This window comes from Gorilla gorilla, chromosome 12 (genome assembly GCF_029281585.2).
Source record: "Gorilla gorilla gorilla isolate KB3781 chromosome 12, NHGRI_mGorGor1-v2.1_pri, whole genome shotgun sequence".
Taxonomy (NCBI): domain Eukaryota; kingdom Metazoa; phylum Chordata; class Mammalia; order Primates; family Hominidae; genus Gorilla; species Gorilla gorilla.
In genome coordinates, this window is record NC_073236.2 from 51,935,021 (window position 1) to 51,958,176 (window position 23,156).

General features: G+C 37.1%; 1 pseudogene; it reads right to left on the reverse strand.

The window, feature by feature from the left end:
• Positions 1–23,156, reverse strand: part of LOC101151134 (ankyrin repeat domain-containing protein 36B-like) — a 34,981-nt pseudogene that overhangs the window by 8,094 nt on the left and 3,731 nt on the right.

Consider the following 23,156-nt stretch of genomic DNA (forward strand, 5'->3'; position numbering starts at 1 on the left):
AAGCAGGAAAAGAAGGGGAACAAAGAACAGTTGGGACTAATAGCAATCAAACAGCTACTAGACAAACATAACTATATCAATAATCACATTATAAATGACACTTGTCTAAGAACCTCAACTATAATACAGACTGTCAGGCTCAGCAAGAAAGCAAGACCCAACTACAGGCTGCCTATAAGAAATGCACTTTAAATGTAAAGACACAAATTGGTTGTAAGGATGGAAAAAGATACATGCTAACAGTTGCCAAAGGCAGCTGAGCAGGAGTGGCTGTATTAATACCAAAGTAGATTTCATAGCAAAAACAAAAATCCAGCAATAAATAACAAAAGGTCATGTCACAATAGTAAAAGGTTCTGTTAATCAACAAAACATAACAATCCTAAGTCTTTATGCCCCTAATAACAAACCAGCCTCACAATATATGAGACCAAAGTGGATAGAACTACAAAAAGAAACAGACAATTTCTAAGTAATCTGAGGTTTCAATACCCTTTACTCAATAAGTGATAGAACAAGAAGGCAGAAAATCAGCGAGAATAGACTTGAACAACACTATGCTTTTCAAGTACCCATGGAACACTTACCAAAATAGACCATATTTTAGGCCATACAACAACTCTCAATTAAAGGATTGAGTCAGAAGCATTTAAGTCATACAAAGTATGTGCCCTGACCACAAATCAATCAGATTAAAGACCAATAACAAAAATAACTCTGGGAAATACTCAAATATTTGGAAACTAAGTAACACACATCTAAATAACCCTGGATCAAACAGGTAATGAAAATAGAAATAGAAATTAGAAAATATTCTGAACTGAATAAAAATTTGTCAACCAGAATTTGTGGAATGCAGCTACAGCTGTACTTGAATACAAATTTTTAGCACTGCCGAATGTCTATATTAGAAGAGTCTTAAATCAATGACCTTGACTTCTACCTTAAGCAACTAGATAAAAGAAGAGTGAATTAAACCCAAAGCAAGCAGAGGAAAGGAAATAATAAACATCTGCTGTGGTCTGAATGTTTGTCTTCCCCAAAATTTATATGCTGAAAGCCAATCACAGATGTGACGGTATTAGGAGGGGGGATTTTTACAGGTAGTTGGTCATGAGAGCCAAGCCCTCATGAATGGGATTAGTGCTTAGTGCTCTTATACAACAGACCCCAGATCTCCTTCACCCCTTCTGCCAAGTGAGGGCGCAGAGAAAAAGAATTCATTCGTGAACTAGGACATGTTCCCTAACCATACACCAAACATGACAGCATCTGGATCTTGGACTTTGCTGATCCCACAACTGCGAGAAATCAACTTCCGTTGTTTGAACCAGTCTATGGTATTTTGTTATACTGTTGGTTCCAGAAGAAACAATAGAAAAAAATCAACAACACAAAACACCTTGAGGAGATCAATAAATGTGATAAAGCTCCATTTAGCCAGGCTGCTCAGAAAAAAAGAAACAAAGCAAATTACTAATTTCAGAAATAAACAATGTGACATTATTATAGATTCTATAGATACTAAAAATATAACAAGATATTATAATTTCTATGTAAGTAAACATGACAATTTAGATAAAATTAACAAATTCCTTTAAAAATGAAAATTAGCAAATCTCAATCAAGAAGCAATAGATAACGTGAATTGCCCTATATCTATAAAAGAAAGTTAAGTTATAGTTAAAAACCTTCCTAAAAGAAAACTCCAGACCCAGCTAGCTATGCTGGTGAATTCTACAAAACATTTCTGGAAGAAAATAATACAATTATACATAAACTCTCCCAAAAGAAACAGAAAGAAGGAGTATATCTCAACTCAGTCTGTAATGTTAGCTTTACCCTGAACCAAATCCAGAAAATATTACCAACAAGAAAATTCCCTCATGAGTGCGAATGTAAAAATTCAACCAATTTGTGATGCAATGAAGACATCCTCCAATAGCGGAGTGAATAAACTGTGGTTACACAGCCATACAGTGGAATATCACCCTACACATAAAGAAAGGAGCAATCAATTCATGAAAATATGTGAAGGAACCTTAAATGCATATTACCAAGTCACATAAGCTAATCTGAAAAGGCTACTTACTGTATGATTCCAACTATATGATCAGGAAAAGGCAAAACTATGGATAAAGTAAAAGGGTGCCAAACGGTAAGAGACAGCAGGAAAAGATACATAGGCAGAGCACAGAGGATTTTTAGGGAAGTCAAAATAATTTATATAACATGGATACACATCATTGTACATTTGTCCAAATCCATACATGTACAGTACCAAGAGTGAACCCCAATGCAAATTATGGGCTTTGGGTGATTGTGATGTGTCAATTTAGGCTCATCTATCATAGCAACTACCACTATGGTGAAGGACACTGGTAATGAAGGAGGCTAAACATGTATTGGGTTGGGGGTATACAAAAAAATATCTGAACCTCCCTCTCAATTTTGACAGGAACATAAAACTGGTCTAAAAAATAAAAGTCTTTATAATAAATTCTAAATAAGACTTTAGTAAATTGTATCCAATGGTATAATAAAAAGGTAATACATCATAAACAAATGGGGTTTATTCCAGAAATGGAAGGTTGGCTTAACATCGAAACATCATCATTATTTACCATAAAACGAACTAAAAGAGAAGACCCATAGGATCATCCCAACAGATACAGGCACCTGATAAAATTTACTCCTGATGTTTCAAAGAAGAAACACTCTCAGCAACATAAGAATCCAAGGGAAGTTCTTCAGCATGGTAAACAATGTCTATGATGAATCTACAGCTAACGTGCATCATAGTGAAAAACTGAATGCATTTCCCATAAGATGAGGAAGAACATGGGAATGTCTGCTTTCACTACTTGTTTGTAGCATTGTTCTGAAGATTCTAGTTAATGCAGTCAGGCAAGAAAAAGAAATAAGAGGCATCCAAGTTTAAAAGAAGAAATAAAATTGTCTTTATACACAACCATGACCATACAATAGGTATGGGTAAACCCCAACCTGTGGGCCAGCTTCTTGTCTGATAAGCTTTTATTGGAACACAGCTGTGTTCATTAATTTATGGATGATCTATGGCTGCTCTCATCCTAAAATGGCAGAGTTTATCAGCTGCAAAAGAGACCCTTTTGCCACAAGTCTAAAATATTCACTATCCTTAGTAAGAGGGTAGTTTGAGAAAGAAAGGCTTAACAACCTTTGGTCTATGAAGAAAATCTGATCAAATCTACCAACAATGTGCCAGAACTAACAAGTGAGTTTAACAAGATTGAAGGATACAGATTCAATATAGAAAAATTAACTGTATTTCTATAGGCTAGCAATAAACAATCAAATGAAAATTTTAAAACTATCATTTTCTATAGTTTTATAAAAATGTGTATTTGGATTAGCAATGCTCAACCTGTATAAAGAAAGTCAAATTCATCTACACTAACTAAACTATCATTTACAACTTCATCAAAAATGAAATACAGATAAATCTGATAAAATATGAAAAGACCTATAAACTAAAAACTACAAAATACTACTGAGAAAATTAAATATTACCTCTATAAAAGCAGACATACATTTTATTGAGGAGTAGATTTACTATTGTTAAGATGTCAATTCTCCCCAAATTAATCTATAAATATGACACAATCCCAACTTAATTTCCAACAAGCAAGCAGTCTTTATTTTATTGATAAGCTGATTCTAAAGTTCATGAGAAAATGCAAAGGATCTAGCATAGTCAAAACAGAACAAAGAACAAAGTTGGAGGATTCATTTCAAGAATTACTATAATTCAATAGTTACCAAAACAGTGTGCCATAGGTACAGGCTGAGTATCCCTTATTCAAAATACTTCAGACCAGAAGTTTTTCAGATTTTGGATTTTGGAATATTTGCATATACATGATGAGATATCTTGGGGATAGGACCCAAGTCTAAACACAAAATACATTTATTTTTCATATGTACCTTATACACAAAGACTGAAGGTAATTTTAAACAATACTTTTAATAATTTGGGGCATGAAACAATGTTTGTATACACAAGGTCGGATATAGAATTTTTCCACTGTGGTGTCTATGTTGGCAATCAAAAAGTTTGGGGTTTTAGAGCATTTCAGATTTGGGATATTTAAATTAGCAATGCTCAACCTGTATAAAGAAAGTCAAATACAGACAATCCCCAACTTAAGGTGGTTTGACTTATTGACTTTACAGTGGGTTTACTGAAGTATTAAATTGCTTTTGACTCAAACACTGGCTTTCCCACAATTTGGGGAGCATCTGCAAATTAATAAAATTCAATAGACAGTCCAGAAATAGATAACACATATGCAACCAGCTTATGACTGACAAAGGCAGGATGGCAATGCAGTGGAGAAAGGACAGCCTTTTCAACATGTGGTGCTGGAACAATTGGCTGTCCATATCCAAAAAGTGAACTTGAATCCATACCTCACCTCACTCCATATACAAAAGGAAACTCAAAATGGAGCACAGATTTAAATGTAAGATCCAAATCTGTAAAATTTCTAGAACAAACATAGAAAAATCTTTGTGACCTTGTGCTAAGCAAACATTTTTTACATATGACACAAAATGCATAATCTGTAATTCAACAATTAAATTGGACTTCATTACGATTAAAATCTTCTGCTCTTCAAAAGATACTACAAAGCAAGTGAAAAGTCAACCCAAAAACTGGAAAAAATACCCTTGTAAAAAAGTAGCTAAAAAGTAATAGTATCCAAATACATACAGAATTATTAAAACTCAACAAGAAAACATCAACCTACTTTTTTAAATGGCAAAAGATTTGAAAAGACAGTTCAACAAAGAAGATGTACAGATGGCAAATAAACACATGGAAAGATGCTCAACATTTTAGTCATTAGGATCGTGTACATTAAACCCATAATAATATACATAATACACCCATCAGAATGACTAAAATTAAAAAAAATAAATACAGCAGTAGTGTGACAACATAGCAACTGGAATGGTCATTTACTGCTAATGAGAATAGAAAATAGTACAAATATTTTGGAAAACCATTTAGCAGCTTTTAAAAACAGGAACATAAAGGGCCATGAGGAGACGTTAGTGGGTGATGGATACATGTTGACTATCTCGATGGTGGTAATGGTTTCACATGTGTATACATCTGTTAAAACTTATCAAATGGTACCTTTTACATGTGTGCACTTTATCGCATATCAATTATACCACACTAAAGCTACTGATTGTAGGAGCAAACACCTAAGGCACTGGCTGTGGCACAGAGAAGGGTATGCAATGATGCAATATAAAGCTCAAGGACTGAGATCCATACCTTATAACAATAAATGGCAGCTGGGTTTTCAGCAAGCAGGTAACATGATCAGGTGTGATGTTTTACAACTATATAATTACGATTTCAGAACAGGCCGTGGTTTTGGAAGGTGGAATAGTAGGAAAGACAGTTAGAAGGTTATCACAGTATTTCAGGTGGGAGGAAATGGTAACCTGACCATGGGTAAATGGGTAATGGCATAGAAGAGAAGCAGAGTAAACAAACACACTGGGCGTGCCATTCATACTGAGAAAAGTACAGTGAAATGATCATAGCTCTTTGGCTGAGAAGGTACAAGATACAGTTGTTTTCATTCTATTTTAACATAAGGCATATTTCTGAGATGAACATTCTTGTAACATATCAGTACTCTATGGTACAGTGCTAAGCAATGTGTGGTTACATTGCTATAGGATTTTTAAAAAGCCTTATATTTATGCACTGGTCCTACCTTTACACTTCATTTCATGTTGATCAATGAGTAATATGACTTTCTTACAATTAGAGCAAAGCAAGTCCTCATCCTCTGAGGCTATTTGAGATGACTGAATTATGTCATCAAGGTCATCCCTAGAATGTATTTGGTTTTTCACCTACAAAATATATAACACTGTTTCAAAATGTCCCCAAAATATTTATAACATACACTAAATGTACAGAAGTGGGAATTACCCATCTGTTTATACAAGCACAAACACAGGTACTTGTTCTGTACTTCTTTTTTAAGCAATTTCCTTTATGTTGACTCTAGTTCAGAAGACCACATGGTCTATGGATAAATTACTTTCCCAGTTCCTATGCCATTTAGAAAACTGACAGAGAGACTTGGGTTAATTAAGAAACAAAGATTAAGAGAATGTCTTCCTGAGCTTGAATTATTTTAATTGCAAAAACAATCTATTTACACGTACAATTATGTATTTAGATAACCCCATTTTACACAAGAGATTTGCATAAGTAAAAAATTCAGGGGGAGGAGCCAAGATGGCCGAATAGGAACAGCTCCGGTCTACAGCTCCCAGCGTGAGCGACGCAGAAGACGGGTGATTTCTGCATTTCCATCTGAGGTACCGGGTTCATCTCACTAGGGAGTGCCAGACAGTGGGCGCAGGCCAGTGGGTGCGCGCACCGTGCGCGAGCCGAAGCAGGGCGAGGCATTGCCTCACCTGGGAAGCGCAAGGGATCAGGGAGTTCCGTTTCCGAGTCAAAGAAAGGGGTGACGGACGCACCTGGAAAATCGGGTCACTCCCACCCGAATATTGCGCTTTTCAGACCGGCTTAAAAAACGGCGCACCACGAGACTATATCCCACACCTGACTCGGAGGGTCCTACGCCCACGGAATCTCGCTGATTGCTAGCACAGCAGTCTGAGATCAAACTGCAAGGCGGCAGCGAGGCTGGGGGAGGGGCGCCCGCCATTGCCCAGGCTTGATTAGGTAAACAAAGCAGCCAGGAAGCTCGAACTGGGCGGAGCCCACCACAGCTCAAGGAGGCTTGCCTGCCTCTGTAGGTTCCACCTCTGGGGGCAGGGCACAGACAAACAAAAAGACAGCAGTAACCTCTGCAGACTTAAATGTCCCTGTCTGACAGCTTTGAAGAGAGCAGTGGTTCTCCCAGCACGCAGCTGGAGATCCAAGAACGGGCAGACTGCCTCCTCAAGTGGGTCCCTGACCCCTGACCCCCGAGCAGCCTAACTGGGAGGCACCCCCCAGCAGGGGCACACTGACACCTCACACGGCAGGGTATTCCAACAGACCTGCAGCTGAGGGTCCTGTCTGTTAGAAGGAAAACTAACAAACAGAAAGGACATCCACACCGAAAACCCATCTGTACATCACCATCATCAAAGACCAAAAGTAGATAAAACCACAAAGATGGGGAAAAAACAGAACAGAAAAACTGGAAACTCTAAAACGCAGAGCACCTCTCCTCCTCCAAAGGAATGCAGTTCCTCACCAGCAACGGAACAAAGCTGGATGGAGAACGATTTTGACGAGCTGAGAGAAGAAGGCTTCAGATGATCAAATTACTCTGAGCTACGGGAGGACATTCAAACCAAAGGCAAAGAAGTTGAAAACTTTGAAAAAAATTTAGAAGAATGTATAACTAGAATAACCAATACAGAGAAGTGCTTAAAGGAGCTGATGGAGCTGAAAACCAAGGCTCGAGAACTACGTGAAGAATGCAGAAGCCTCAGGAGCCGATGCGATCAACTGGAAGAAAGGGTATCAGCAATGGAAGATGAAATGAATGAAATGAAGCGAGAAGGGAAGTCTAGAGAAAAAAGAATAAAAAGAAATGAGCAAAGCCTCCAAGAAATATGGGACTATGTGAAAAGACCAAATCTACGTCTGATTGGTGTACCTGAAAGTGATGCGGAGAATGGAACCAAGTTGGAAAACACTCTGCAGGATATTATCCAGGAGAACTTCCCCAATCTAGCAAGGCAGGCCAACATTCAGATTCAGGAAATACAGAGAACGCCACAAAGATACTCCTCGAGAAGAGCAACTCCAAGACACATAATTGTCAGATTCACCAAAGTTGAAATGAAGGAAAAAATGTTAAGGGCAGCCAGAGAGAAAGGTCGGGTTACCCTCAAAGGGAAGCCCATCAGACTAACAGCGGATTTCTCGGCAGAAACCCTACAAGCCAGAAGAGAGTGGGGGCCAATATTCAACATTCTTAAAGAAAAGAATTTTCAACCCAGAATTTCATATCCAGCCAAACTAAGCTTCATAAGTGAAGGAGGAATAAAATACTTTACAGACAAGCAAATGCTGAGAGATTTTGTCACCACCAGGCCTGCCCTAAAAGAGCTCCTGAAGGAAGCGCTAAACATGGAAAGGAACAACCGGTACCAGCTGCTGCAAAATCATGCCAAAATGTAAAGACCATCGAGACTAGGAAGAAACTGCATCAACTAATGAGCAAAATCACCAGCTAACATCATAATGACAGGATCAAATTCACACATAACAATATTGACTTTAAATGTAAATGGACTAAATTCTCCAATTAAAAGACACAGACTGGCAAGTTGGATAAAGAGTCAAGACCCATCAGTGTGCTGTATTCGGGAAACCCATCTCACGTGCAGAGACACACATAGGCTCAAAATAAAAGGATGGAGGAAGATCTACCAAGCAAATGGAAAACAAAAAAAGCCAGGGGTTGCAATCCTAGTCTCTGATAAAACAGACTTTAAACCAACAAAGATCAAAAGAGACAAAGAAGGCCATTACATAATGGTAAAGGGATCAATTCAACAAGAGGAGCTAACTATCCTAAATATATATGCACCCAATACAGGAGCACCAAGATTCATAAAGCAAGTCCTGAGTGACCTACAAAGAGACTTAGACTCCCACACATTAATAATGGGAGACTTTAACACCCCACTGTCAACATTAGACAGATCAACGAGACAGAAAGTCAACAAGGATACCCAGGAATTGAACTCAGCTCTGCACCAAGCGGACCTAATAGACATCTACAGAACTCTCCACCCCAAATCAACAGAATATACATTTTTTTCAGCACCACACCACACCTATTCCAAAATTGACCACATAGTTGGAAGTAAAGCTCTCCTCAGCAAATGTAAAAGAACAGAAATTATAACAAACTATCTCTCAGACCACAGTGCAATCAAACTAGAACTCAGGATTAAAAATCTCACTCAAAGCCGCTCAACTACATGGAAACTGAACAACCTGCTCCTGAATGACTACTGGGTACATAACGAAATGAAGGCAGAAATAAAGATGTTCTTTGAAACCAATGAGAACAAAGACACAACATACCAGAATCTCTGGGATGCATTCAAAGCAGTGTGTAGAGGGAAATTTATAGCACTAAATGCCCACAAGAGAAAGCAGGAAAGATCCAAAATTGACACCCTAACATCACAATTAAAAGAACTAGAAAAGCAAGAGCAAACACATTCAAAAGCTAGCAGAAGGCAAGAAATAACTAAAATCAGAGCAGAACTGAAGGAAATAGAGACACAAAAAACCCTTCAAAAAATCAATGAATCCAGGAGCTGGTTTTTTGAAAGGATCAACAAAATTGATAGACCGCTAGCAAGACTAATAAAGAAAAAAAGAGAGAAGAATCAAATAGACACAATAAAAAATGATAAAGGGGATATCACCACCGATCCCACAGAAATACAAACTACCATCAGAGAATACTACAAACACCTCTACGCAAATAAACTAGAAAATCTAGAAGAAATGGATACATTCCTCGACACATACACTCTCCCAAGACTAAACCAGGAAGAAGTTGAATCTCTGAATAGACCAATAACAGGAGCTGAAATTGTGGCAATAATCAATAGTTTACCAACCAAAAAGAGTCCAGGACCAGATGGATTCACAGCCGAATTCTACCAGAGGTACAAGGAGGAACTGGTACCATTGCTTCTGAAACTATTCCAATCAATAGAAAAAGAGGGAATCCTCCCTAACTCATTTTATGAGGCCAGCATCATTCTGATACCAAAGCCGGGCAGAGACACAACCAAAAAAGAGAATTTTAGACCAATATCCTTGATGAACATTGATGCAAAAATCCTCAATAAAATACTGGCAAACCGAATCCAGCAGCACATCAAAAAGCTTATCCACCATGATCAAGTGGGCTTCATCCCTGGGATGCAAGGCTGGTTCAATATACGCAAATCAATAAATGTAATCCAGCATATAAACAGAGCCAAAGACAAAAACCACATGATTATCTCAATAGATGCAGAAAAAGCCTTTGACAAAATTCAACAACCCTTCATGCTAAAAACTCTCAATAAATTAGGTATTGATGGGACGTATTTCAAAATAATAAGAGCTATCTATGACAAACCCACAGCCAATATCATACTGAATGGGCAAAAACTGGAAGCATTCCCTTTGAAAACTGGCACAAGACAGGGATGCCCTCTCTCACCACTCCTATTCAACATAGTGTTGGAAGTTCTGGCCAGGGCAATCAGGCAGGAGAAGGAAATAAAGGGTATTCAATTAGGAAAAGAGGAAGTCAAATTGTCCCTGTTTGCAGACGACATGATTGTTTATCTAGAAAACCCCATTGTCTCAGCCCAAAATCTCCTTAAGCTGATAAGCAACTTCAGCAAAGTCTCAGGATACAAAATCAATGTACAAAAATCACAAGCATTCTTATACACTAACAACAGACAAACAGAGAGCCAAATCATGAGTGAACTCCCATTCACAATTGCTTCAAAGAGAATAAAATACCTAGGAATCCAACTTACAAGGGATGTGAAGGACCTCTTCAAGGAGAACTACAAACCACTGCTCAAGGAAATAAAAGAGGATACAAACAAATGGAAGAACATTCCATGCTCATGGGTAGGAAGAATCAATATCGTGAAAATGGCCATACTGCCCAAGGTCATTTACAGATTCAATGCCATCCCCATCAAGCTACCAATGACTTTCTTCACAGAATTGGAAAAAACTACTTTAAAGTTCATATGGAACCAAAAAAGAGCCCGCATTGCCAAGTCAATCCTAAGCCAAAAGAACAAAGCTGGAGGCATCACACTACCTGACTTCAAACTATACTACAAGGCTACAGTAACAAAAACAGCATGGTACTGGTACCAAAACAGAGATATAGATCAATGGAACAGAACAGAGCCCTCAGAAATAATGCCACATACCTACAACTATCTGATCTTTGACAAACCTGACAAAAACAAGCAATGGGGAAAGGATTCCCTATTTAATAAATGGTGCTGGGAAAACTGGCTAGCCATATGTAGAAAGCTGAAACTGGATCCCTTCCTTACACCTTATACAAAAATCAATTCAAGATGGATTAAAGATTTAAACGTTAGACCTAAAACCATAAAAACCCTAGAAGAAAACCTAGGCATTACCATTCAGGACGTAGGCGTGGGCAAGGACTTCATGTCCAAAACACCAAAAGCAATGGCAACAAAAGACAAAATTGACAAATGGGATCTAATTAAACTAAAGAGCTTCTGCACAGCAAAAGAAACTACCATCAGAGTGAACAGGCAACCAACAACATGGGAGAAAATTTTCGCAACCTACTCATCTGACAAAGGGCTAATATCCAGAATCTACAATGAACTCAAACAAATTTACAAGAAAAAAAGAAACAACCCCATCAAAAAGTGGGCAAAGGATATGAACAGACACTTCTCAAAAGAAGACATTTATGCAGCCAAAAACACATGAAAAAATGCTCATCATCACTGGCCATCAGAGAAATGCAAATCAAAACCACTATGAGATATCATCTCACACCAGTTAGAATGGCAATCATTAAAAAGTCAGGAAACAACAGGTGCTGGAGAGGATGTGGAGAAATAGGAACACTTTTACACTGTTGGTGGGACTGTAAACTAGTTCAACCATTGTGGAAGTCAGTGTGGCGATTCCTCAGGGATCTAGAACTAGAAATACCATTTGACCCAGCCATCCCATTACTGGGTATATACCCAAAGGATTATAAATCATGCTGCTATGAAGACACATGCACACGTATGTTTATTGCAGCACAATTCACAATAGCAAAGACTTGGAACCAACCCAAATGTCCAACAATGATAGACTGGATTAAGAAAATGTGGCACATATACACCATGGAATACTATGCAGCCATAAAAAAGGATGAGTTCATGTCCTTTGTAGGGACATGGATGAAATTGGAAACCATCATTCTCAGTAAACTATCGCAAGAACAAAAAACCAAACACCGCATATTCTCACTCATAGGTGGGAATTGAACAATGAGATCACATGGACACAGGAAGGGGAATATCACACTCTGGGGACTGTTGTGGGGTGGGGGGAGGGGGGAGGGATAGCATTGGGAGATATACCTAATGCTAGATGACGAGTTAGTGGGTGCAGTGCACCAGCATGGCACATGTATACATATGTAACTAACCTGCACAATGTGCGCATGTACCCTAAAACTTAAAGTATAATAAAAAAACAAACAAACAAACAAAAAAAACAAAAAAAAAATTCAGATGGATCAAATAATGGGTGAAGAGAAAAAACAGAGTAGCAGCAAGTGACCCTCTAAGTCTTTTTGAAGTTGAACTTTCTCCAAAGCCAGGAACTCTACTTTACTTATAATATGCTTACCTCATTCTTAAATCTTTGCATATATCACTTAATTCCACTTCTAGACATACTGCTGATGTTCTGTCACCATGTGGTGGAGAATAATGCACATTTTCTAATTCAAGTTTTATGCTTTCATACTTATTTGCACTACAGTTGTCATATAACAGCTTCTGGAACACATTCTGTATTGGTTTTGTACTGTTGTGTTTGTAACAACAGAAACACCATAATCTTTTTTTTTTTTAAATCACATGCTTCATTTCTTTGGAGCAGGTAAGCCACATATCTAAACGGCTTTTTGAATCACTAAATTGAGGCATATGTCCAATGTTTAATTTCCAATTAGTGGTGTTTTGGTTTTTTGTCATTTGCCTAACAACCTATTGGTCTTCTTTTATTTCAACCATAACTACTTCTGGGTTTCTTGCTTTCATACTTTCTGCATCATTATAAAAATTTTCCTTGTCTGGGTTAAAAACATGTTCAGTATCTGGTTTGTTGTCATTTTCACGGTCTACTTTATTTCTACTTAAATAAAGCTCTGAAGGTGACTGGCAAGCATATTCTGGAGACCCAGAGTATGAATGAGATAGAAAGGCATTTTTGAGACTGGGTTATTTTTGTTCAGGAAATATGTGGACTACTACAGAGACAGACATGCCAGATGCATCACTTTCCTGACAATCAGGTGAATCATTTGTCAAATGAGAGGGTATTTACTTAAGTTTGTTCTTCCTGTAGAGCTATTATGTAGTTGCCCTTCCTCGATACAAGCAGTTTTGTAATTTTCACAAATTTCACCAAAACTCTGCTTTAACTTATTTGTGATGAATTTTAAAGTTTCTTTTTACCCTAATTTGTCTTGTTTGATCCACATTCTCTCATACTTTTGTGCACAAGTAAGTCCTGCATAAAGAGGTCCTTTCTATCACAACACTTTTTCACTACTAGTTGTTGAGACAATTTTTGCACATGCAAAAGTGGAAGATAAATTTGCTAGTTTTGTTTCTCAGATGTCTTTTCTGTCAGAGTACATGTTTTAAAAATAACTTCATCTTTAAATAATCAAGTGTCAAAAGAGAAAAATTAAAAAATAATTAAAGTTTAATATTAAACTTCTTAATCTATGTTTACCTACTCCCAAATCACTGGATTGTAACTAAGAAGTGAAAAATAATTTGCATTAGCCTAAAATAACTGAAAAACATACACCATGAAACTTTAATTTGTCACTGTTTGTTTGGACTAAACTTGACTAATTCATTATGTGTTAAATTTCCCAAAAATGAATTAGGAGATGACTTGTGTTACTATAAAGGCACTGTCACTTTAAAAGATTTTATCACCATACGTACAGTGTACACTTGAGTGCTTTCTCCAAAGATTACTAACTAATGATTAGGCAAACTTTAAATTATTAGGAGCCAAAATCAACACCAGTCAGTAAGAAAAGCAAATTCTTACATTTTAATGCAAATTACATAATGTAATATGATTGATGGTGTTATATATTTATATAGATTATAGGCTTAAGTTCTAAGGTCTACTAATGACAATGGATTTAATCAATTTAACAATATTTATAGATTTTCTATATTGAAGTATATTAGGCAGTTATTTTTATTATTATTATACTGTAAGTTTTAGGGTACATGTGCACAATGTGCAGGTTTGTTACATATGTATACATGTGCCACGTTGGTGTGCTGCACCCATTAACTCGTCATTTAGCATTAGGTATATCTCCTAATGCTATCCCTCCCCCATACCCCCACCCCACAACAGGCCCCGGAGTGTGATGTTTCCCTCCCTGTGTCCATGTGTTCTCATTGTTCAGTTCCCACCTATGAGTGAGAACATGCAGTGTTTGGTTTTTTTGTCCTTGCAATAATTTGCTGAGAATGATGGTTTCCAGTTTCATCCATGTCCCTACAAAGGACATGAACTCATCCTTTTTATGGCTGCATAGTATTCCATGGTGTATATGTGCCACATTTTCTTAATCCAGTCTATCATTGTTGGACATTTGGGTTGGTTCCAAGTCTTTGCTATTGTGAATTGTGCCGCAATAAACATACGTGTGCATGTGTCTTCATAGCAGCATGATTTATAATCCTTTGGGTATATACCCAGTAATGGGATGGCTGGGTCAAATGGTATTTCTAGTTCTAGATCTCTGAGGAATCACCACACTGACTTCCACAATGGTTGAACTAGTTTACAGTCCCACCAACAGTGTAAAAGTGTTCCTATTTCTCCACATCCTCTCCAGCACCTGTTGTTTCCTGACTTTTTAATGATTGCCATTCTAACTGGTGTGAGATGGTATCTCATTGTGGTTTTGATTTGCATTTCTCTGATGGCCAGTGATGATGAGCATTTTTTCATGTGTTTTTTGGCTGCATAAATGTCTTCTTTTGAGAAGTGTCTGTTCATACCCTTTGCCCACTTTTTGATGGGGTTGTTTGTTTTTTTCTTGTAAATTTATTTGAGTTCATTGTAGATTCTGGATATTAGCCCTTTGTCAGATGAGTAGGTTGCGAAAATTTTCTCCAATTTTGTAGGTTGCCTGTTTACTCTGATGGTAGTTTCTTTTGCTGTGCAGAAGCTCTTTAGTTTAATTAGATCCCATTTGTCAATTTTGGCTTTTGTTGCCATTGCTTTTGGTGTTTTAGACATGAAGTCGTTGCCCATGCCTATGTCCTGAATGGTACTGCCTAGGTTTTCTTCTAGGGTTTTTATAGTTTCAGGTCTAACATTTAAGTCTTTAATCCATCTTGAATTAATTTTTGTATAAGGTGTAAGGAAGGGATCCAGTTTCAGCTTTCTACATATGGCTAGCCAGTTTTCCCAGCACCATTTATTAAATAGGGAATCCTTTCCCCATTGCTTGTTTTTCTCAGGTTTGCCAAAGATCAGATGGTTGTAGATATGCGGCATTATTTCTGAGGGCTCTGTTCTGTTCCATTGATCTATATCTCTGTTTTGGTACCAGTACCATGCTGTTTTTGTTACTGTAGCCTTGTAGTATAGTTTGAAGTCAGGTAGCGTGATGCCCCCAGCTTTGTTCTTTGGCTTAGGATTGACTTGGCGATGCGGGCTCTTTTTTGGTTCCATATGAACTTTAAAGTAGTTTTTTCCAATTCTGTGAAGAAAGTCATTGGTATCTTGATGGGGATGGCACTGAATCTATAAATTACCTTGGGCAGTATGGCCATTTTCACGATATTGATTCTTCCTACCCACGAGCATGGAATGTTCTTCCATTTGTTTGTATCCTCTTTTATTTCCTTGAGCAGTGGTTTGTAGTTCTCCTTGAAGAGGTCCTTCACATCCCTTGTAAGTTGGATTCCTAGGTATTTTATTCTCTTTGAAGCAATTGTGAATGGGAGTTCACTCATGATTTGGCTGTTTGTCTGTTATTGGTGTATAAGAATGCTTGTGATTTTTGTACATTGATTTTGTATCCTGCGACTTTGCTGAAGTTGCTTATCAGCTTAAGGAGATTTTGGGCTGAGACAATGGGGTTTTCTAGATATACAATCATGTCATCTGCAAACAGGGACAATTTGACTTCCTCTTTTCCTAATTGAATACCCTTTATTTCCTTCTCCTGCCTAATTGCCCTGGCCAGAACTTCCAACACTATGTTGAATAGGAGTGGTGAGAGAGGGCATCCCTGTCTTGTGCCCACTTTCAAAGGGAATGCTTCCAGTTTTTGTATATTAGGCAGTTATTGTTTGTACACTAATACCAAAGGTGCCATTCTGCAACGTATAATTCTCTTGATAGCCAGTTGGGTTGATTTTATGACCCATTCTCTCCCTGAACATAGAAACTGAAGTCAGAGATCAAAAGGGAAAATAAATTCTTAACCTTGATATTAGTGACTGGCAATAAAAAAACTGCAAAGTTTGAACCACTAGCAATAATTACTCCTTTAATCTGAATCCAATACGGTGGTCATCACTGTTAAATTGTTCATAATTTCTATTGCTTAAAGTTGTAATTCAATATTTGATGTTACCTTCTTTATTATAATAGGAAGTTATAAAAATAGAAGTGCAAACAATATCAGGAAATTTTTAACTCAATTCCAAGGGTAAAGATTAGATATAAGTTGCTATAGATTCCAACACTATTTTAAGTTTTATAACTAGTTAAGTGTTTTTAAAATGAAATATTAAATTATAATCAACTGAGACTAAAAGGCTAATCCAAAGGTAAATTCATTTCAAATATGCTGTATTACCAAAGCAAGGAAAACAAGATTAAACCAGAAATTTGATTTTAAATTTTTACATACCTGTGGCTGGTTATTTTCATATTCTTCAAGCCTCTTTTGCTCTCCCTCTGATGCCATTTCTAAGTCTTGTTCTGCTAAAAAATATATATATTTAGTTAAAATGAGCTACACAGAACAGTTAGATAAAAGCCATGGTCAGCCAGGCGCAGTGGCTCACGCCTGTGAGCCCAGCACTTTGGGAGGCTGAGGCGGGCAGATCACGAGGTCAGGAGATCGAGACCATCCTGGCTAACAAGGTGAAACCCCGTCTCTACTAAAAAATACAAAAATTTAGCTGGGCGTGGTGGCGGGCGCCTGTAGTCCCAGCTAGTCGGGAGGCTGAGGCAGGAGAATGGCGTGAACCCAGGAGGCAGAGCTTGCAGTGAGCCGAGATCTCACCACTGCACCTCCAGCCTGGGCGACAGAGCGAGACTCCGTCTCAAAAAAAAAAAAAAAAAAAAGCCATAGTCTTTCTAAAACCAGAAAATAAAAGTGTTTAAATGAAGCTTAATCTTTAGTATAATATTTACTTCTTTAAGAAATGCTTTTAATCCTCCAAAACTTCAGCAAACCACTTGGGGAGGCACTAGATGTCACCAGGTTCAAGCCATGCAAACATGGTCAAAGATTCACTCATAAATTCATCAACCCAACATCAATGAACAAAACCATCGGAAATAAAACAAAATGTAAAAATCCAATAGAAACAGAAAAAGTAACAGCACACTGTTCTTTACTTCACAATAGTACCTTTAAAACAGCACATTGAGCCTGCTGTTCATTATTAATCATTTCCAAAATGACTGCTACTGTTTACATTTTCATCGATGTGCAGTCTCTTCTTTATATCTAAAATATTTTCAACTATTCTGACAAATTTCTTTCATAATTTAAGACTCAGACAGCTATGTGAAGTCTTCCTTGATTCTGGCTATCTTTCCTCAGATAAACGGGTTTATTTAATACCGGTTTTATAAAATATGTAGTTAAGGTTTCAGAAGTGAGATTATGTCTCAACTAACTATAACTAAAATAGAAGAGTGTGTCTATTCCAATGTAAACATGTTGACTGATAATAAGAAAAATGATCCTTATAAAGAATAGCAAATCATGATCCTGAGAGAGTAAGTGTCAAAGCTGACGGGAGGATGCTATGGCCTATCTTTAATGCAATACTTCAGATCCAATTACACCATTATACTACAAGTATTTATCATGTCCAACTATTTTTCCTATTATTTAGGAAGTACAAAGTTGTGAGGACACTTCCAATAAATATGTAATTTATTTCTCATCAGAGAAACTGTTTAAAATTAATCAGCTTAGATAGACAGTTGTAGAATAAAAATTAATAAAACTATTCATTTTTTTCATTCCTAGGTAGGCTACTGCTATGTCTACATTGCTTGTATCCTGCAGTTTGGCCCTGTCAAGAAGTTTCTGAATCCACTCATGCAAGAAGATATATAAACCACATCAAAAATAGTGTATAGGCTGGGTGTGGTGGCTCATGCCTGTAATCACAGCACTTTGGGAAGCTGAAGCAGGTGGATCACAAGGTCAGGAGTTCAAGACCAGCCTGACTAGCATGGTGAAACCCCATCTCTACTGAAAATACAAAAATTAGCCGGGCATGATGTCATGTGCCTATAATCCCAGCTAATCAGGAGGCTGAGGCAGGAGAATTGTTTTAACCCGGGAGGTGGAGGTTGCAGTGAGCCGAGATCGTGCCATTGCACTCCAGGCTGGGAGACAGAGTGAGACTCCATCTCAGAAAAAAAAAAAAAAGTGTATAATAAGCTTTCAATATGTAAATAATTGTCAAAAATGAAAAAATTAAATTTCCACAGACTTATTAATAACATTTTATACTTCAAAACCAGTGCAATGTTCACTGATTATTTTGGTTTTGTTATTCAAAGAATGAATGCTATAACTTTTTGTTTCTAAAATTAGTTTGATTTGATATACCATGCTAATCTCTAAGGCACTTTCATGGAAGTGTGATCTTATTAAAAAAATAGATTTCTTAGTAAAATCAGTCAAAGTTTCTTAGTTCAAATAAATTTCATTTGATTAACTAATATCAGCACTTCTATATAGCTCTCATAAATTATTCCCACCACAAATAAAGAGGAAAACCTCTTAATTTAGCAGTAGTATCTTACATGTATAATTTCTATTTCCTAAATTTGTGTTCCTTTCCCTCTGTCTAGAAACATGCTCAGAAATAGTAGCAAAATGACACTGTTATGTTTCAAACTGCTATCAGATGGCAAACAGGTATATGGAAAGGTGCTCAACATCACTGATCATCACAGAAATGCAAATCAAAGCTACAATGAGGTATCTTCTCACCTCAGTTAAAATGGCTTTTATCCAAATGGCAGGCATTAAGAAATGCTGGTGAGGATGTGGAGAAAGCGGAACCCTCGTACACCATTGGTGGCACTGTGAATTAGTACAGTCACTATGGAGAACAGTATAGAGTCCTCAAAAAATTAAAAATACAACTACCCACATGATCCAGCAATCCCATTGCTAGGTAACTACTCAACAGCAAGAAAATCAGTATTATAAAAGAGAAATCTGCCCGGACATGTTTATTGCAGCACTTTTCACAATAGCCATAATTTGGAATCAACCTAAATGTACATCAACAGACAAATGGGTTCTAAAAATGCGATACATATACTGCTCAGCCATATGAAAGAATAAGATCCTCTCATTTGCAACGACATGGATGGAACAAGAGGACATTATGTCAAGTAAAATAATCCAGGCAAAGAAAGGAAGGCTTCACATGTTGTCAGTCCTTTGTGGGTGTGAGAAATTTAAAAAATAGAGCTCATGGAGATGAAGAGAAAAATCACCATTACCACAGTCTAGGAAGGGTGTGGGGGTGGTAGGAAATGAGGATGCTTACTAAGTACAAACTACAGTTAGAAACAATGAATAAAATGTAGCATTTTATAGCACAAAAACATGACTATAGTCAGCAATAACTTGTTGTACATTTTAGCATTCCTGAGGAAGTACAAATTAAAAGACAGCACAGGCCGGGCGCGGTGGCTCACGCCTGTAATCCCAGCACTTTGGGAGGCCGAGGCGGGCGGATCACGAGGTCAGGAGATCGAGACCATCCTGGCTAACACAGTGAAACCCCGTCTCTACTAAAAAATACAAAAAATTAGCCGGGCGTGGTGGCGGGCGCCTGTAGTCCCAGCTACGCGGGAGGCTGAGGCAGGAGAATGGCATGAACCCGGGAGGCGGAGCTTGCAGTGAGCCGAGATCGCGCCACTGCACTCCAGCCTGGGCGACAGAGCGAGACTCCATCTCAAAAAAAATAAAAATAAAAAAATTAAAAAAATAAAAATAAAAGACAGCACAAAGAAATGGTTAATGCTTGAGGTGATGGATAACCCATTAACCATGATGTCATTATTACACATTGTATGCCTGTATCAAAATATCTCATTTACTCCATAAACATAAACACCTACAATTTACTCATTAAAATTAAAAACAAAAAAATAAAGTAACACACACACAGACACACAGTGTGCTAATCAGAACATCTGATTGGCTTAATACAATAAGCGTAACAAAATTGACCAAAACCAATAAAAGTTAAAACAAAACAAATATGTTACCAAATAAAACATTTCATTAGCTAAAAGCCATAATTTGAACTGACTTTTAAAGCAAAACAAATATTTTACAGTATCAAAATTGATCTCTTTAAATCACTAAAAACTATTGAAATTCCAAATTGGAAACTTCAGAGTATCAAAATGTAAAAGTAGAAACATCTGAATAAAACCTTATATTTTTAGGCCAGGCACGGTGGTTCACGCCTGTAATCCCAGCACTTTGGGAGGGCGAGGCGGGAGGATCACCTGAGGTCGGGAGTTCAAGACCAGCCTGACCAATATGGAGAAACCCTGTCTCTACTAAAAATACAAAATTAGCGAGGCATGGTGGTGCATGCCTGTAATCCCAGCTACTCGGGAGGTTGAGGCAGGAGAATTGCTTGAACCAGGAAGGCGGAGGTTGCGGTGAGCTACAATTGAGCCATTGCACTCCAGCCTGGGCAACAAGAGCAAAGCTCTGTCTCCAAATAAAAAAAAAAGAAAAAACCTTATGTTTTAAAAATATATTTTCCTTATGCATGTAAATCTCATTTTTGAAAACATAAATAAAAATGATAACAGCTGCATTATTTAGATGAAATCCTGAAATAAAATATAAAAAGTGAAATAATTGAGAATAGAAAGACTATGAGCATTACAAATAGATTAATGTACTTCTTTCCAGAGTTAAATCTACAATGCAAAGTTTACCTGGTGTGGATGTTTGTACATCCTTCATTTTGGTGGCTGTATTCAGAACAGAATCTTTATTTTCAATTGTAGCCTGAATGGATTTTAAAACAAAATGATTAGCACATGATGCATATTGGTATAGGAAATGCAGTTAATAATTAAAAATATTAATGTAAGAGTAATTACCTTCATGGTGGGCAGATTCTCAGGATACTCTAACAAGCAAGAGAAATATATAATCAATCATATGTAAATATGGTAAGGCCAACCATACATTCATGGAGTGTTAGCATCAAACTGAATACTCTTGCCTGTATTAGTGTGGGGTTTCATGTTTTTCTAGTTTGTTCTTTGGGACAGTAACATGATAGAAATGCAATGAAGAAAATAGGAATACAGGCTTCAAAAAACATACAGTTACAAGTTAAAAAGTGAGATTATGCACCACATCTATTGCTAAAAAAAAGTGTTAATATCAATGTGGATATGCTGATTAACAAGGAGAAATGTGATCTAAAATCAGAGGAGCAAATCATAACCCTAGAAATAAGTGTAAATGCTGGTGCTAACTGCGACCTCATGACTTTCATGCAAGGCATCAGAAGGATTTATACCATTATAACACAAATATTCATCATGCTCTTTAACTTGTTCGATAACTGAGAAGGTACACAATTACAATGACACTTCAGTTGAATGTACACTTCACGTCTCTTCAGTGTAAGTGTCCTGAATTGATCTGCTTGGATATATGTTTGGTGAATCCTAGTAGTTAATATTAATTATTTATCATGCCCATGTGGTGTAATAATCTGCCTACGTTTCTTATATCCTCTAGTTTAGCCTTCAGAAAGTTTCTTCATCCACTAATGGCAAGAAGGTATAATATATAAACCCCATCACAAAGTATAATAAATTATACATACTTATACAAAATGGAATTGCTCCAGGCATTAGATATTAATAAATTTATACATTTGGAAATCAGTCCAATATTCATTGAAAATAACCATTTTAGGATTTAATTAATGCATTCAACATTATTTTTGTCTGTCTGGAATATCACTTTACTATAAAGAATTTTCATTAAATAGCTATTTTAACAAAACAGCCAGCATTTTGGAAAAAAGCTAATATATTCATATTAAATTTCAACTCATTTGAATAACTAATAAAAATACATGTCTGATGTCTGATAGTAATAAACATGAATAATGAGGCACTGTGGTTTATCCCAACTCTAGCACTCCTTCCTGATTCCAGTAGTCATTGGAGCAGCCAGAAATCAGATCTTCTGGTATGCAAATACTCTAAATGCATCTGAAGTGAGTTCACTCAGGTTTCCTCAGCAGAAACCCGAAAATTACCTAAATAACTTCTTCCTTCCTCTCTTTCTTGCCTTGCAATCCCTCTTTCTTGATGAAAATAATTACTACATCAGTGGTCACCTTGCTCCTCATTCTCCAGTGTTTATGGATTATTTTGACAACTTCCTCCCTCTGGTTTTAGCAGTACCATCTGACATCTATAATTTCTATTACTTTTTTCTCTTTCTCCTTCCCCTTTCCATAGAAACATGCTCTGAAATAAGAGCAAAATTATGCTGTCCCCAGAACCTCTTATGTCTTGAACTGTTTTCCAGTGGTTCTTCTATCCAAATTCAATGTACGGAAGTCTATAAGCTTGTTACTAAGATCATGGCCAAGGACCAACAGCATCAGCATCACCTGAGAACTTACTAGAAATGCACAATCTCAGGCCTGCTGAATCAGAAAGTGCATTTTCAATGACACCCCACTGACCTATTCAGGGGTGGGACGTTCTCTTCTGTCTTGAGTGCACATGACATTAAATGTGTATTGCCAAATTACCTGTTCCAGATTTCCGACCACCCATTATTCTTGTGGCAATATTCAAAAGAGAAACTTTCTTTTTAAATATAACCTGAATGGAAAGAGAAGCAAAATAGTCAACATAATATATATTTCATATGCTATGCAATAAATAATTCAAAATATAAATGAAAGAATAACTACCTTCCAGGCCAATTGTTTCTGAGAAGACACTGAAAAGCAAAAGAAATGTA